This window comes from Petaurus breviceps, unplaced genomic scaffold (assembly GCF_028583685.1).
Source record: "Petaurus breviceps papuanus isolate PSGF00001 unplaced genomic scaffold, PetGlider_PUasm1.0 90808, whole genome shotgun sequence".
Classification (NCBI taxonomy): domain Eukaryota; kingdom Metazoa; phylum Chordata; class Mammalia; order Diprotodontia; family Petauridae; genus Petaurus; species Petaurus breviceps.
In genome coordinates, this window is record NW_027187349.1 from 13359138 (window position 1) to 13374341 (window position 15204).

Consider the following 15204-nt stretch of genomic DNA (forward strand, 5'->3'; position numbering starts at 1 on the left):
TCACTGAGCTGCTGGAACACAACTACAAACATCTACTAGAAATATTCTGCATATCCCCTAGGACATAAGACCTGAGAGCTGTGAGGAGATATGGAAGGTAGTCTAATCTGATCCCTTCACTTTACAGATAAGGAAACTGAGGCCAAGGGAGATTAAAGGTCAAACAGCAAACTAGTGCCTAAACTAATATAACTACGTATGGGAAGATTGCAGGGCCTCTCAGACCCCAAGAGGAGCATAGCTGGTATCTACTATGCAGAAGTGAATAATCCAGCCGCATTTTAGTTAGTCTAGCGCCTAGTTTCAGAAATAAGGCACACTCCTCCAGTGCTTTGTATGTGGTAGGCACTTCGAATGACTCTCCCACGGTGGTGTACTTGTATTGATCATTATTCATTCAAAAACAAGTAGAATTGAGGTTTCCAGTGCTTTGAGCCATCCATCCCCTTAGCTCAGCTCTTAATCACCTCTCCCCAGGACTACAGCAATAAAAGCCTCCCCACTGGTCTCTCTGGCCTGGAATTTCAGCTCTCCACCCCATTCCTCACATATCTGCCATATTGAAAATCCCATCCAAGTCAGTGGTCTGCTCAAGAACTTCCTGGTCTCCTCTTACTCCTGGGATAAAGCAAACTCCTCACAATCTGGCTCCAGACAGCTTTCCAGGCTTATTATACATATTACCTCATCAACAAGACTTTATTAAGTTAAGTGCTTACTATGTGCTCTGTGCTGGAGATAGAAAGTAAAAGCCACAGTAGTCCTTGCCCTTGAGAAGCTGAAACAATACATACGCTCTGTGTGTGTATACACACACACATGCATGTGCACACAAATTTGTAAATACACATATACACACAAATTCATAAATGCACACATACACACAGACATGCATGTACACATGAATTCATAAATACACACACATTCATAAATGCACACATATACACATGCATGCACACAAATTCATATATACATACACACATGTACACACAAATACATACACACATGTACACACAAATTCATAAATACAGACATATACATACACACAAATTTATAAATATACACTTATATACATACATATACACACAAATTCATAAATACACATATATACATACATACACATGTGTACATATAAATTCATAAACACATATATACATACATACACACATGTACATACATTCATAAATATGCACACATAAGGGAGGCCACTTCCTTCTGAAAAAGTATAGATAGATACAGACTGATATACAAATATATACCCAAGATATATTGAAAGCTGAAACCTTAGAGATGGCATTTTTTCCCATATATTCTCCTCACTGTTTACTCTGAGCATAGAAGACTTCTTCTCCTCCCTCCTCACCTCTGCCCAGGCTTTTCCCCCATTCTAGTTAATTCCTTCCTTATCTCGGCCTCACAGCATTCTTAGCCTCCTTCAAGGCTTTGAGGGAAGGGGTTATTTGGAATTTTTTGCCTTTGCAATCTTTAGTCCCTGGGCACCTAGGAACTTAATAAATGCATTGCATTTGATCTCTGAAACAATGTGGTGAGGCAGATACCACAAGTATCACACCTATTTTACAGTTGTAGAAACAGGTTCAGCCATATTGGATAACTTGTCCAGGTTCACAAGGCTTTGTTTTTCAGTCAGTCATTCAGTGTATCTGATTCTATGTGACCCCATTTCTTGGCAATGATATTGGAGTGGTTTGCCATTTCCTTCTTCAGTATGTCCCCACTTGACATATTTGGAACTGAGGCAAACAGGGGTTAAATGATTTGCCCAGAGTCACACAGCAAATGTCTAAGGCAGAATTTGAACTCAGACCTTCCTGATTCCAGATCTGGTACTCTATCCAATATACCACCTAGTTGTAGTCACAAGGCTACAGCTGTCAAAGGGCGGATTGAAATCCAGTCTTATCTCACTCCCAACACCAATACTCTTTCTAAAATGCCACAGTAGCTCTCTGTGAACAACTAAAAGAAAGTAACAACCAGCCTGCAACAACGACACAGAGAACAATACTCTAAAGTAAAATAACAGAAAAACTTAAGAACTCTTTCCAATTCAATGACCAGCCACAATTCTGAAGGAAACAGACCATGCACTCCACAGACATGTGATGGACTCAAGGTGCAGAGGAGGCATCCATTTTTGGACATAACCAATGTTGGGATTCATTTTGTTTGAAAATGTGTATTTAATACAAGGTTGGGTTTTTTTTTCCTTTCAATTGGGGGGTGGGGAGGGAGAGATAGAGGACTGTCAAAATTGAGAAAGAGAATAGGGAAGTAAAAGAAGGGCAGAGAGAAAGGAAAGAGACAAAGAGTTGGGGGAAGAGGAGAGAAAAAGAATACAGAGAAGAGGAGGGGGGAGAGAGAAAATAAGGAGAGGGAAGGGAGGAGAGTGGGGTGGGGGGTGAGAAAAAGTAAGAAAAAGAGGTCACTGAAAACATTTTTCAAAATGTGCAGAAGGAAGTCAAGCCAGGAAGCTTTGATAACACATTGAATTTATTACATAAAAAGAAAAGCAAACAATGTAATAAATATTTGAAGTTTCATGTATAAGTTTTTTTGTATATGGAACTGCTAGTCTTATTTGGTATATGAAAACTTCAAAAGAAAAAAAATAAACCAATGACACAAAGATGGATGTAATTTGCTTGCCTGTTTCATGATGGTTTAGTTTTCTTGGCCTCTAGCTGCCAACTCCCCATGGAGGTCCTATTCTGCTGCAAATCTATGAAACCAGAAATGAAGCTCATAGTAGGTTAGGGAAGGAATCCTTTGTTTAATGTAATATGACTCCATTTACTACTCAGTTATTCAACAAGCATTAATGAACCATCTACTCCATGCCAGGCATTGTGTTAAGCCTGGAAGACACAAACAATAGCAAATGACAATACTTGTTCTCAAGGAGCTCACAGTCTAACAGGAGAGACAATATACAAACAACAGTGTATAATCAAGACAGATTCAGTGCAATTGAAGCTAATCTCAGGTAGAAGGCATAATAGGCATTTAGAGGAAATCAGTAAAGACTTCTTACAGAAGGTGGGAGCTTGGCTGAGATTTGAAGGTAGTTAGGGGAGTCAATTGTTGGAGATGAGGAGGGAGAGAATTCCAGGCTTAGGGGACAGTGGGAATGCAAAGAGTCCAGAGATGGAATGAATGGTCCAAGGAACATCTGATCACCAAGTAATGGGGAGAAGTGTTGTGAGGCCCAAGAAGATTGGAAGAATACACAGATCGGGTGGGCTTTAAAAAGGTTTTGGAAAGCTTTAAAAAAGAGAATTTTTTCTTATATTTGATCCTAGAAACAATAAATGAGTGAATAGGGAAGTGACACAGTCAGATCTATGCTTTAGGAAGATCACTTTGACAAGTGAATGACAATAAACTGAAGTGAGGAAACACAAGAGGCAAAGAGAACTACCAGAAACTCCTGCCAATAGTCCAGGGATAGAGAGGAGAGGAGGCAGCATCTATGAGAGTTCTTCTCAAGATAGAAACTACAGGACTGGATATTAGATTGTATAAACTGGTAAAAGAAAGTAAGGAGTTGAGGACGATACCTAGGGTTGTTAGCCTGGGTGACTGGGAGGATGGTTATTGTTGTGCATCCACGTCTAACCCTTCATGACCTCATTTAGGGTTTTTGTGATAAATAGAGTGGTTTTGCCATTTCCTTCTCCAGCTCATTTGACAGATGAGGAAACTGAGGCAAACAGGGTTAAGTAACTTGCCCAGGGTCACATATTAAGTGTCTGAGGTCAGATTTGAACTCAGAAGATGTGCCTACTACCTGCCCCAAAGAAGGGAGGATGGTTGTGCCATGAATAACAACAGGAGGGGGGGGGGGGGGGGGGGGTTTGGGGAGAAAGGTAAGGAGTTCAGGTTTTGGACATAATGAGTTTAAGATCTCTATGGGGTGCCCAGTTCAAGATGTCTAATAAGCAGTTGGAGATGTGAGACTGAAGGTGTCCTGGAGAGAGGCTAAGACTGGAAAGTAGTTGTGAGAGGCCTGGCTCCCTCCAGACACCTCCATTTATTTCCCTTTCTTTTTTTTTTTTTTAAAGCAATCGGGGTTAAGTAACTTGCTCAAAGTTACACGGCCAGTTATTTCTGGGTGTGGTGCTAAGTATCTGAGCCCAGATTGAATCCTCAAGTCATCCCGACTCTGGGGCCAGTGCTCTTACATGCTGAGCCACCTGGCCGCCCCTAAGCAATTGGGGTTAAGTAACTTGCTCAAGGTTACACGGCCAGGTGTTTCTGGGTGGGTGCTAAGTGTCTGAGCCTGGGATTCAATCTCCAGGTCTTCTCAATACTGCAGTCGGTGCTCTTACTCGCTGTGCTACCTGGCCACCCTATTTCCCTTTCTTAGCAGAGTTAAAGGGTAGGTTTCAGAACTATGAGGAATGAAGTCAGAGCACTTAGTCCAGTGCCTAACATCGTTTAATACTCTCTACCTATTTCAGTACCAGGAGCCCTTAATAAAACAAACGTGTTATTTATCATTATAAAAATATGCTAATTAAATACTTTTGCTACAAGGGAGGGCTTTTATTTTGGGGATGCAATGCCATTAGTGATAGAGACCTAAAAAAAAGTCAGTGAAACATTAAAAGAATACACGAGACAGCAAAAGGAAACTCAGAAGGGGACACAAAGGGTGTTTGTACATAATCAAACTTCGAGGAGTAGAAAATACTCCTCCTTTTGTTCTCAGAATGTGGAAATAATTGTTTTTGTTGATGCCTGTTAAGTAAATAATGATGACAATTTAAATTAAAGATGTGAGTTAAACTTAAATCCAATGCTTTAGACTGCATGGGTACATTAACATTCATTAATTATTCCTTATAAAAAGCACAGGGAGAAATAGACCTTAAATTATTTTTTTTTTAACACACAGAAGATATTTGGGAAAAGAATCCAAGTAACTTATGAAATCAGAAAATCTTCAAGTGGGAAGGGCCTCCTAACCAGAAGCATGTACAAGTGCCCTGACAAGTGGTCATCCCACGACTGCCTGAGACTTCCCCGATAGCTCCGTAGCTCCCAAGATATTCACTGAATTCTTAGGAAGGTGCTTTGAGTTTTGGTTTTTCCCATCAATGAAGCCTCTTTCAGCCTCTCTGTTGTTTTTACCCACTGGTAAAACATGACAGCCTTTAAAATACTTGAGAAAGCTGTCAATCCTCCCTCTCCCAGTCCCCCCCTCCTCCAGCCTTTTCTGCTCCAGGCAAAATGACTTAGCTCCAGTTTCTTCAATGAATCCTTGCACGGACCTGTCCTCCTTCATCCAGCATGTTCAGTGGATAAAGAGAGGATTAGTCCTCAGAGCATTCTCTTAAAATAGGCTCCATGAGACCAGTAACTAAAAGCTTCTTAAGTTAAAAGTAGGAAAAACAAAAACTCTAGGTATTAAGGATCTTGAAGACAAGAGTCATGAAAAAAATCACTTCCTACCTAAGAAATTCTTTTATGGGACTGGTTCTGGCCCTATTATCAGCACTTTGGGCTGGTGAGGGAGTAGTTCCCAATTTATTAAGTGACTACTATTGCTGGACACTGTTCACCTAGAGATGCAAAGCTGAAAAATGAGTGGCCACATCTGCCTGGCAGCCAGTGATCTGAAGGATACAGGAACTCAGCTCTATTGGGAAAGGGCCATCTTGGCAGGACAAAAAAGGGGGCAAGGAAGGTGGGGCTGGGGCCACTGGGGGAAGGACCAAGAGTCCTGAGGGAAGAAATAAAGTCCACTGCTAACTATAGGTAAGGGTCAGAGTAATCAATGTGGAATTTAGGACACCAGATATAATCAAAGTCAGTCCCAGGCAATTAGGTCTTGAACCAAGGGTAAAGATGGAATTTTTGGAAAAGAAAAAAAAAAGGAAAGCCCCAGACAAAAAGGTAACATGTCCTGCTGTTCTCCAATCATATGATTTATGATTACAGGATTATAAATCATATTTAGAGCTGGAAGGGATTTTAGCAGCCATTTAATCCAACCCTCTCATTTTGCAAGTGAGGAAACTGAGGCCGAGGGAGGTAAAGCCGAAGGTCACAAAGGTCCAGAATTTAATGCTGGGACCTTCAACTCCAAATCCAAGTGCTTTTCCTACTGTACCATCACTGGGAAAAATCAAAGAAATTGGTGTTACATATAACCTTCCTAAGTTTCTGTGGGATTTTATATGACTCCTGATCATTTTAATAGCAACCAGTCAGTATAAAAGATAACTGCCCCAGACATTTCTGTTACAGAATCTTTAATGGGGCAGCATATGGTGTAGTAGTAACAGCCCTGGATGTGGCATCCTGAAGACATGGGTTCTGCTCTGTATTTACAATGACCAAGAAGCCCAACCCTGGCATCACAGCATAAATTCCAAGTGGAAGAGATCTTATCACTCTTTCTTTCTATTCTAGCAGAAGAAGAGCTGAGGGAAGTACGTCCCCTCCCATTTTGCCGAGGTGGGCAGATTTGGGGTGTGGAATACTGCCCACACTTACACTAGATTAAAGTGGTGGTTAAACTGAACTCCTTTTTGAAAAAAAATGTAGTATTACAAAGGATGGCTTGTTGAATGGGGTGTGTGTATATGTGTGTGTGTGAATAACCAGAATAAAGAAGGTGACAGAAAAAAAAAGACATCAATGAATACTTCAGAAAGGAAAATAAGACTAAGTCTACCACTTACCAACAACAATTCAAGAAACATTAACAGGTGAGACCCAAGGGAAATGATCTAAAGCTACAGTTGAGTAGAGTCTGACTATTGGTGACCCCATTTGGGGTTTTTTGGGCAAAGATCCTAGAGTTAATTGTCATTTCCTTCTGCAGCTTTTCTTTTGACTAACAGATGAGGAAACTGAGGCAGACAGGATGAAGCGACTTGCCCAGTGTCACCCAGCTAGTAAATGTCTGAGGTCAGATTTGAACTCAAGATGAGACTTCCTGACTCTAGGCCCAGCACTATCCACTTCGACACAGACTTCGAAGATGACTTCAAACTTGCTAACCTTTAAGAAACAGATGCAAAGATTAAATAAATCTTGTGGCCCCTGCCCCCATGGATTAAATAAAAATCTAGTAAGGGGGTAGGACATGGGCAGATGGCTAAGAGACACAAACCAAGTGCTTTTGGAGGAGTGAGGGGTAATCAAGAAGTAAAGTGATCGGAGGACACCTACTATGTTAACTGAGATTTCAAAATACAGAAGATATAAAGGATTTCACTGGGCAGACACAGACTAAGACGATGTTCCAGGCATAGGAAACTGCATGAGTAATGCATGAAAACCGGACAGCAAGTGGTCCCATTTTGTGGGGAAAAGTCACTGAAAAATCTGGAAATTCCAAAATGAATGTCCAGTTAAGGAGTACTGAAATTACCTATAAAAGACAGAGTTGTGCCCAAGGGAGAATGAGCTGGCAAAGTTTGTATGAAGGACTGTGTAACAGGGTCATGGGAATTTTTGTTTTATTTTGTTTTGTACTAGGGTGGTTGCAGTAGGAAAAAGAGAACCACTGAGGAGGTCAAAGGGCCAAGGCTGGACAGCTGATCAGGTGTGAGGGAGAGGGCTCTGTCAGGACCAGAGAAGGTGATGGATTACTAAGTGTTCTACCACCCTAAAGCACCCTGGCAAATAGGAACCAGTAATGATATGCCATCAGGAAATACAGCATGACTCAGAGGGGCTATAAAGCAACCTGAGGAATCCAGGGCCAAGCTCTAATTGCTGCTGTCACTGACTCATTAAGCCACCTTAGGCAAGGGTTGGGGTTCAACCCAGGCTTGATCCAGCATCACAGTGATCCAGTGAACTGGGGAGAACTTGGGTCAATGTCACCAAGACAAGAACTGAGTAGGGCTTGGTGGGAGCCATTTGTTTGGGTTTGAGGTTTTTGTTTGTTTTTCGGAAGGAACAGGTAGAGAAAGGTTAAGTACTGCTCACCCAGGCCTTAATCTCTGTGGAACCATCAGACTCCCAATACTATGTGGAGATGGTTCTTAGTTTACATTTGTATAGCTGAAGCCTTGGAATCAGATGACCTCCAAGACCCTTATCTGACTCTTTACTAGCTGAGTGTCCATAGAGAAATATCTCTGCACCTCAGTTTTCTCATCTATAAAATGGGGAAAATCCTAATCATATTATCTGCTTTACAGGTTTGTTGTGAAGGAAGAGCTTTTTGCTGGGGATGTAAAGGGAAAAAGGAAACAGTTCCTTCCCTCAATGAGTTTACATTCTAGTGAGAGATGTGAGTATATACAGAATATATGCAAAATATAACACCTACGCAGCTGGGTGCCACAGTGAATAGAGCACAGAATTGGGAGTTAGAAAGATCTCGGTTCAGATCCTGCCTCAGACATTTATTAGCTGTGTAAACTCTGAGAAAGTCACTTGACCTTCCTCTGTCTTAGTTTCCTGAACATTAAAATGGAGATGACAGTAGTAGCTGTCTGTCATAGGGTTGTTGTGAGGATCTGATGAGTTAACATATGTAAACTGAATGGCAAATTTTAAACTGCTATATAAATGCTAGCTATAATTATTACTACTATCAATAAAATAAATACAAGGTAGCAGCTTGGGAGACCAGAAAAACTTGATGAAGACTGTGGCACTTGAACTGAGTCTTGAAGGAAGGCAGGAGTTCTAAGAGACAGAGGTGAGGAGGAAATCTATTTCAGGAAGGGAGGACAGGGCAAGGCTCAAACACCTGGGTGGCTGAAATGCTGAGTCTAAGGAAGTGTTAGAAAGCTAGAATGGTAGGAAGATTGAAAGGCTGAGAAGGCCTTTAAATGTCAAACAGAATTTATATTTGAACCTTGGGTCAATAGGGAGCAACAGCACTATGTTGGGGGTGGGGGTGCGGGTATGCTTTAAGAAAATCACTCTAGTAAGTGTGGAGAACTGATTGTAGTAAGACAGGAAGACCTTTAGAGGGCAGGAGAGAGGGAAGGAAAGCTTGAACCAAGGAGGTTGTCCATGTGAGTGGAAGGGAGGAAACACAAGCCAGAACTTTTGGAGAGATGGAAAAGGGCAAGATTTGGCAACTGACTAGACATGTAGGATGAGTGAGAGTAAGACATCAGTTTTAATTTCTGAGCAAAAGTGAAGTTTTTCCAAAAGATCTGGGAAGTTGGGAATCTGAGGCTCCTGTGTCCCCAAACTGATTGTGTCTCAGGACTGACTGAACAAGTTTCAACATCACCATTGGGCTGCCTCTGAGCCTCAGAAATTCAGTGAGTCACAGAGCCTTTCCATTCATTTCACTCCTTCCACATTCTTAGAGCTAAATCATGCCAGGTACTTGGGGGAATTTTCTTTTCCTGTTTTTCCCCCTCATTCAGTTCTAATTATGTATATCCAATGGCAAGGATAGAGCAAGTCAAAAGAGGTCCTTTTAAGAGCTTGAAGGGCCCCACCAAGTCGTCTAGGACAAAAGTCACTTTACAGATGGGTAAACTGAAGCCCTGAAATCTTGTCTTCTTCCAAAATTCCCTGCTACTAATAGGGGCACCAACATGTTCCCATTTACCCAGAAACCTTAATACCATAACACAACCTTATTCTCATTCACCTGATACCACCAATCATTTTCCAAGTCTTGTTTCTACCTTCATATCATCTGTGGGAGATGGCCCCTTTTCTCCCCTCACAGGGTCTCCAAACCTAGATCAGGTCCTCATCACCTCTCACCTGCACTATTGCAATAATTGTATAAATATAGTCTGTCCTGACTCTCCAAGTCTTTAGCATTTAAAGTTATTCACAACCATATCTCTTCCTACCTTTCCCATATCTTTACATTTGATTCCTCTCCACAGACCCTAAGAGCCAGCCATAGTGATCTACTTGCTATTCTGTAGACAATATCCACCATCTGTTTCTTTCCCCTAGCTGTCCCCTATCTCTGGGATACTTTCCTTCATTACTTTCACCTCAACAAATCTTTCCATAGGCTGCTTTTCCTGGGTTTCCACTCTAAAGCTACTTTCCATATATTCCAAATGTATCTTAGCAGTACCTATTAATACATGCTGTCTCCCCCATTAGAACACAAGCTTTTGTGAGGGCAGGGATTATTTTTGCCTTTCTTTGTAATCCCAGCATTTAGCATGCAGTAAACAATAAATTCTTGCAGACTGATTGTCGGTAGTGATAGTAGAACTAGTAGAGTCAGCATTAGAACTAAGGTCCTCCAGTTTCAAATCCAGCGCTGTCCACCACAGCACCAACAGAAGACCCATAGAGAGCCTAGCGTAAACCACTGTGGACTCTCTGTGTCCAGAGGCCTGGTTGATGCCCTTAGCTTGCTGCATGACCCTGGGTGAATCACTTAACTTCTGTGAGATAGCAGAGAATGGGGAGAAAACCCTGGAATTGAGCCAGATGTGTAGGCTGAATCCCAACCCTGATATTACTGGCTGGACATTAAATCAGTTAACTAGACACTGATTTCCTTATTTAGAAAATCGTGAGGATCAAATGAAAATATTTGCAAAGAGGCATATATTAGCTCTTATCATACTCCTCCATAAAAACAGCCTCAAGAAGCATTCCCAAGATAAGTGGGATACATTCAAAACATTCCACAAAAGGAAACAAACCAAATATATTCCAACAAACAGGCAGGTCTCGTTATCTGTGTACACAGCAGGCACAGACCCACCTCTCAAACACAAAGCCTAAAGATCACCTACCTACAAGCACAGGCAAAACCAGAATGGCCTCTGACTGACTTTTACTGTATTTAAATGAAAAAGACTGGTGATTTGGCAATCTGGGATGATTCATCAATAGCTCTCTATCTCTATTTTTAAGTTTTTCTTGATTTTCCTAGCTGTCCCAATTCCCATCTAAATTAGATTCTGCTGAGTGACGTTTAGGTTAGGTCAATTCCCCTTTTGTTCCCAGGCACCTCTGTTAATTCTTCATACTAGGGCCTAAAAGGGGAAGGGGGGGGGGAGTAGATTAAATAATCTGGAAGGGTCAAAAGAAAGGTTTGAAAGCTCTAATTTAATGTCAAACAATAGCCCTGCAGATTTTTAAGGGCCTCCCGACCTTCAGGTAGATCGCCAAAGCTATCTTTTGAAGACTTTTCCACTTTAGTAATTTTTTAAGCTTACTCATCAAAAATCCCTGCAGCTTACATTTTCTACTCACCCTCTGATTCACTCTCTCCTTTTATCTGAGTATTTTAAGGGAGAAAGAAAGGGAGAAACCTTAAAAGACTACACGGAGATCTTAGTTGGAGAATTATTTAAAGCAGTTTCTTCTCATTCTCAATTTCAGAAAAATTCGTAACAGGAATACAATTAGCTTATGCTTCGGTGTACAAGTCTGAGTAATTCACCAAGATAGTAAATAGAGTTAAATTTAGTTTTCTAGGAGGGCATTATTCATGATCGTCGGTCTATGGGTCATACTTTAGGTTCAATAAGAATTGCCTTGTGGGGATGGGGCGGAGACAGTTCAAGACACTGACTGCTGAGAAAGGGATCCTCAAAGATTTTCCCCCACTTCTCCAACAGACAAGGATCAACACCTGAATTTCGAGTCACTAAGAGGAAATTCCAACTAGTGCAGATAAGTTTCTTCCTGCGAATGATATTAACCTTAAAAAAAAAAGTCCCGAAAATTTCCAAAGGGCTAATACTCCTCCAGGAGCAGCTTTTCTACACACCCTGAGAAGAGCAGTGGAAGTGTGGTATCCTTTGCAAAAAATACAAAAAATGGAAGTATCCTATCCCCTGCAGTTCTAATCCAAGCACAATTTGAGCCATCTGCTAGCTACCTACCTACCACCATCCGCACAGGGAAAGGCAAATCAAGAGTAGATAGTGAGTTCTTCCTAGAGAAAAACTCTAGGAAGTTTGCGCTAAGGTGTAAGGTGGGGGCTCTCAGCAAGCCCTTAGAAGCATCGCCCAGGGAGAAGAAACGTAATGACCCCAAAAGAGTACAGCAACCTCATCCCTCACTTATAACGAACACCCTAGTAATCTATATCTTGGCTATAAATAATAAAGTACCAGTGGGAGGGAACGCATAAGGGCTAGGACTTCTGACGGCTAGCTTTTTCACTGATGGTGAGGGCTTTAGGGACAACGACTTCAACCTGCTCTCCTCTCTCCCGTCGGGTCGAAACTGAGGTAAACAGGTACCCAGAGCCCACAGATGAGTGCAAGCCCCAGCAAATGCTAACGACCAACCTCTGAGATGTCATCCCGGAGCTCAATGCCAGACACAGACACACGCACGCACCCGCAGCAAAATCACAACTGTCTTGGGAGGGAGAACTTGTTGCATCGCTGGCCCGCAGCTCGTAGCCACGGCTAGTCCTTAAATACTTACACCTGGCAGCTCCCCTGGGAACGCGAGGCTGGAACTCCGGCTCGGTTCTCACAGCCCCAGCTCTCTGGGAACCGAGTGGGGCTAGGACCCGAGCGGGGTTGGCTCCTGAGCAGGCGGACGTTCGCGAGCCCCAGGCGGCCAGCAATCCTTTCCTAGCTTGGCCGCACCTGGATTTCTCCAGCTCCTCTCACCAGCTAGTCAATCATTCAAGCGAACAAGTTACCCGGCCCTCCCCGCCGCGAGGGGAGGGAGGAGAGAGGGGGCGGGGGCTGGGCAGCGGCTCTACAGAAGAAAGTTCAAAAGAAGAAACCTACCCAAGCTCTACTCCTGAGTCCTTCCCTAAGTGTTCCTGCAGGTGGGGGCTCTGCAAAGAAAACGACTAGCGGGGCTGGCTGGTTGGCAGTCCTTGGAGGAGTGCACCCCTAAGCATCTTCCCCTCGCCTCCTCCAGTCTGCTTGGACTCTCCCACCCCCGGCAGATTGTTGTAAACACACAGCGAATGGGGCTTTGTTGCCTTCTCAATGGAACCACGTGGAGAGGCGGGGCCGACTCATAGTAATTCCTGGGAGAGTGACTCAATCCAGCCGCTCGCGATTGGCCCCGGCGGGTGGAGCGTGAGGGTCTCGCTCCTTCCTCCGATTGGGAGTTGGCTGAACCCGTTGTGTGGCGCTCCGGAGTGGGTGTGCTGGGATAGTGGGGGTTTTAAACCGCTGTGGTCTGTGCGGGTACCCTCTGCTCACTGTTCAGCTCCCTTTACTTGTAAGCTGTGGAAAGTGCACAGTAAGTGAAGACAGAAAACCCCGACTCTGGGAAAAGTGCGTGCGGTGAACCTGCTCCCCCAAGTTGGTAATCTGTGCAAAAGTGATTTGCAAAACTTAGACTATAGAAATGTGAGCTATTATCACTTCGTCTGTCTAATCCTGTAGAAGCAAAACTCGCCATTTTTATTTACTCCACTCTCAATATATGAGGCCCGATAAATTGCAGTACTTCCCCCAGAAATGCGCATTTACTTTATATTTTGAGGGTCTATGAGTATGTCACTTTAGTATACATGTATACATATACATATCTATACATACATATATGAATATGTATACACACAAATACCCATCTGGAGGCTCTGTCAGACGTGAGAGACACTATATACATGCAAAGGAAATCACTCCTCCATTTGAGCTTGTCAAGTCAACAAGCATTAATTAAGCGTTTACTGTGTGCCAGGAACAGGACTAAGAGCAGGGAATGAGGAGAAAGGCAAAAACATCCATTACTCAAAGAACTCACAGACTAATAGGGGGAATCAACGTACAGACAGCTAAGTTCAAAGAACAGATCAAATCAAAGAAATCTCAGGGAGAATTTTGAATTATATTGTTCAGTCGTGTCTGACTCTGTGACCCCATTTAGGGTTTCTTAGCAAAGATACTGGAGTGGTTTGCTAAATCCTCCAGCTCATTTTACAGCAGGGTTAAGTGACTTGCCCAGGGTCACACAGCTAAGTGTCAAGCCAGATTTGAACTTGCTGCCCCTAATTTTGAGTATATTTCCTATTCAATTATCTTTTACATGTTGATTCCTCAAGTAGAATGTAGACTCCTTGACCTTAGGGACTACTTTGTTTCAGTCTTGATTTTATTCCCAGCTCCTAGAACGGTGTAGGTACTTCAAAAATGTTTGCAGAAACAAATCGAAAAAAGTTTAAATCTACTTTTGCTGATAATTTCATTTGTGAACATTTATTAATTGTCTACCACGTTAAAGGGGACTATACCAGGCATTCCTGGGATACAAAAACAACAAAAAAGATCCTTGCCCTCAAGCAGCATACATTCTATTGCCTGTCTTCCGAAAGTATGTGCAATATAATTTCAAGACAAGGGGTGTGCTAATACTTGGGTGAGGGCGTGGTCAAGAAAAACCTCCAGTGCTGAGAAGGAAGCGAGGAATTCTTCCTGGTGGGAAGTGAAAAGGGGGTGTATTCTGGACAATAGGGGGTGGGGGAGGTTCCATTCTTACGAAGGCAAGGAAGGGATAACCTGTACCGAGAAAAACTAATGAGCCTAATGGACTGGAACTGGGGGTGTGTAAAGTGAAGTACTGTAATCTAAATTTAGAATGGGAACATAGGTGGGAGCCAGATTCCCCAAAGGCTTTAAATGCCACAACCATCTGCAAATTAAGATCTGGATGGTTGGATTAGAATATTAGATGGTCTCTTTGTTCAATTCAAAAATCTATGAATTGTAGATAATAAGACGAAATGATGTTCTATCAAAGGATGATCTAGAAACGTTATGAAACAATCTCAATGATTTTAATGTAGAACAGTAATTATATGAATACTTTAAAGGAAAATGGTTTGCTAAAAAAAAAAAACTGTTGGTGGGAGTAGAGATTTAAATGCACTTTCTAAACCACTATAACAAAGCAATTCACTTGCAAATAGATACTTGGTACCTAGAATTTTACCTGAGCCTTTTTAATGCAAAGAATATTTTTGAATACCAGTCAATTTACAATGGGCTTCCATCGGATTTGGGTGGAGTTATAACAAAGTTACTTTACCTGGTTAGTGCTTACATTTTACAAAGTGTTTTCATATACTTTAAGATGGCTGCTGGCAATGTCACCTAATAGTTGTATGACCTTGGACAAGTCACTCAGTTCTGGGAAGGCTTCATTTTCCATATCTGTAAAAGGAAGGAGTTGGACTAAGTGATGGCATTGTTCTTATTGAGTAACCCAAACAACCCTGGGAGGAAGGGTTCTTAATTGTGTGTGTGTGTGTGTGTGTGTGTGTGTGTGTGTGTGTGTGTGTGT

The 15204-nt window shown here is 42.3% G+C and overlaps 1 protein-coding gene across 4 annotated transcripts in view; it reads right to left on the reverse strand.

Annotated features, from left to right (window-relative positions):
- The window catches only part of FRMD1 (FERM domain containing 1), a 93512-nt gene extending 80611 nt beyond the window's left edge, over window positions 1–12901 (reverse strand). Inside the window, exon 1 of one of the 4 annotated variants that reach the window (XM_069070454.1) lies at window positions 12696–12901. The gene's annotated coding sequence lies outside the window, so the exon portion shown is untranslated. The other 3 variants (XM_069070452.1, XM_069070458.1, XM_069070457.1) reach the window with 3 other exon arrangements.
- Window positions 12902–15204: the final 2303 nt, after the last annotated feature.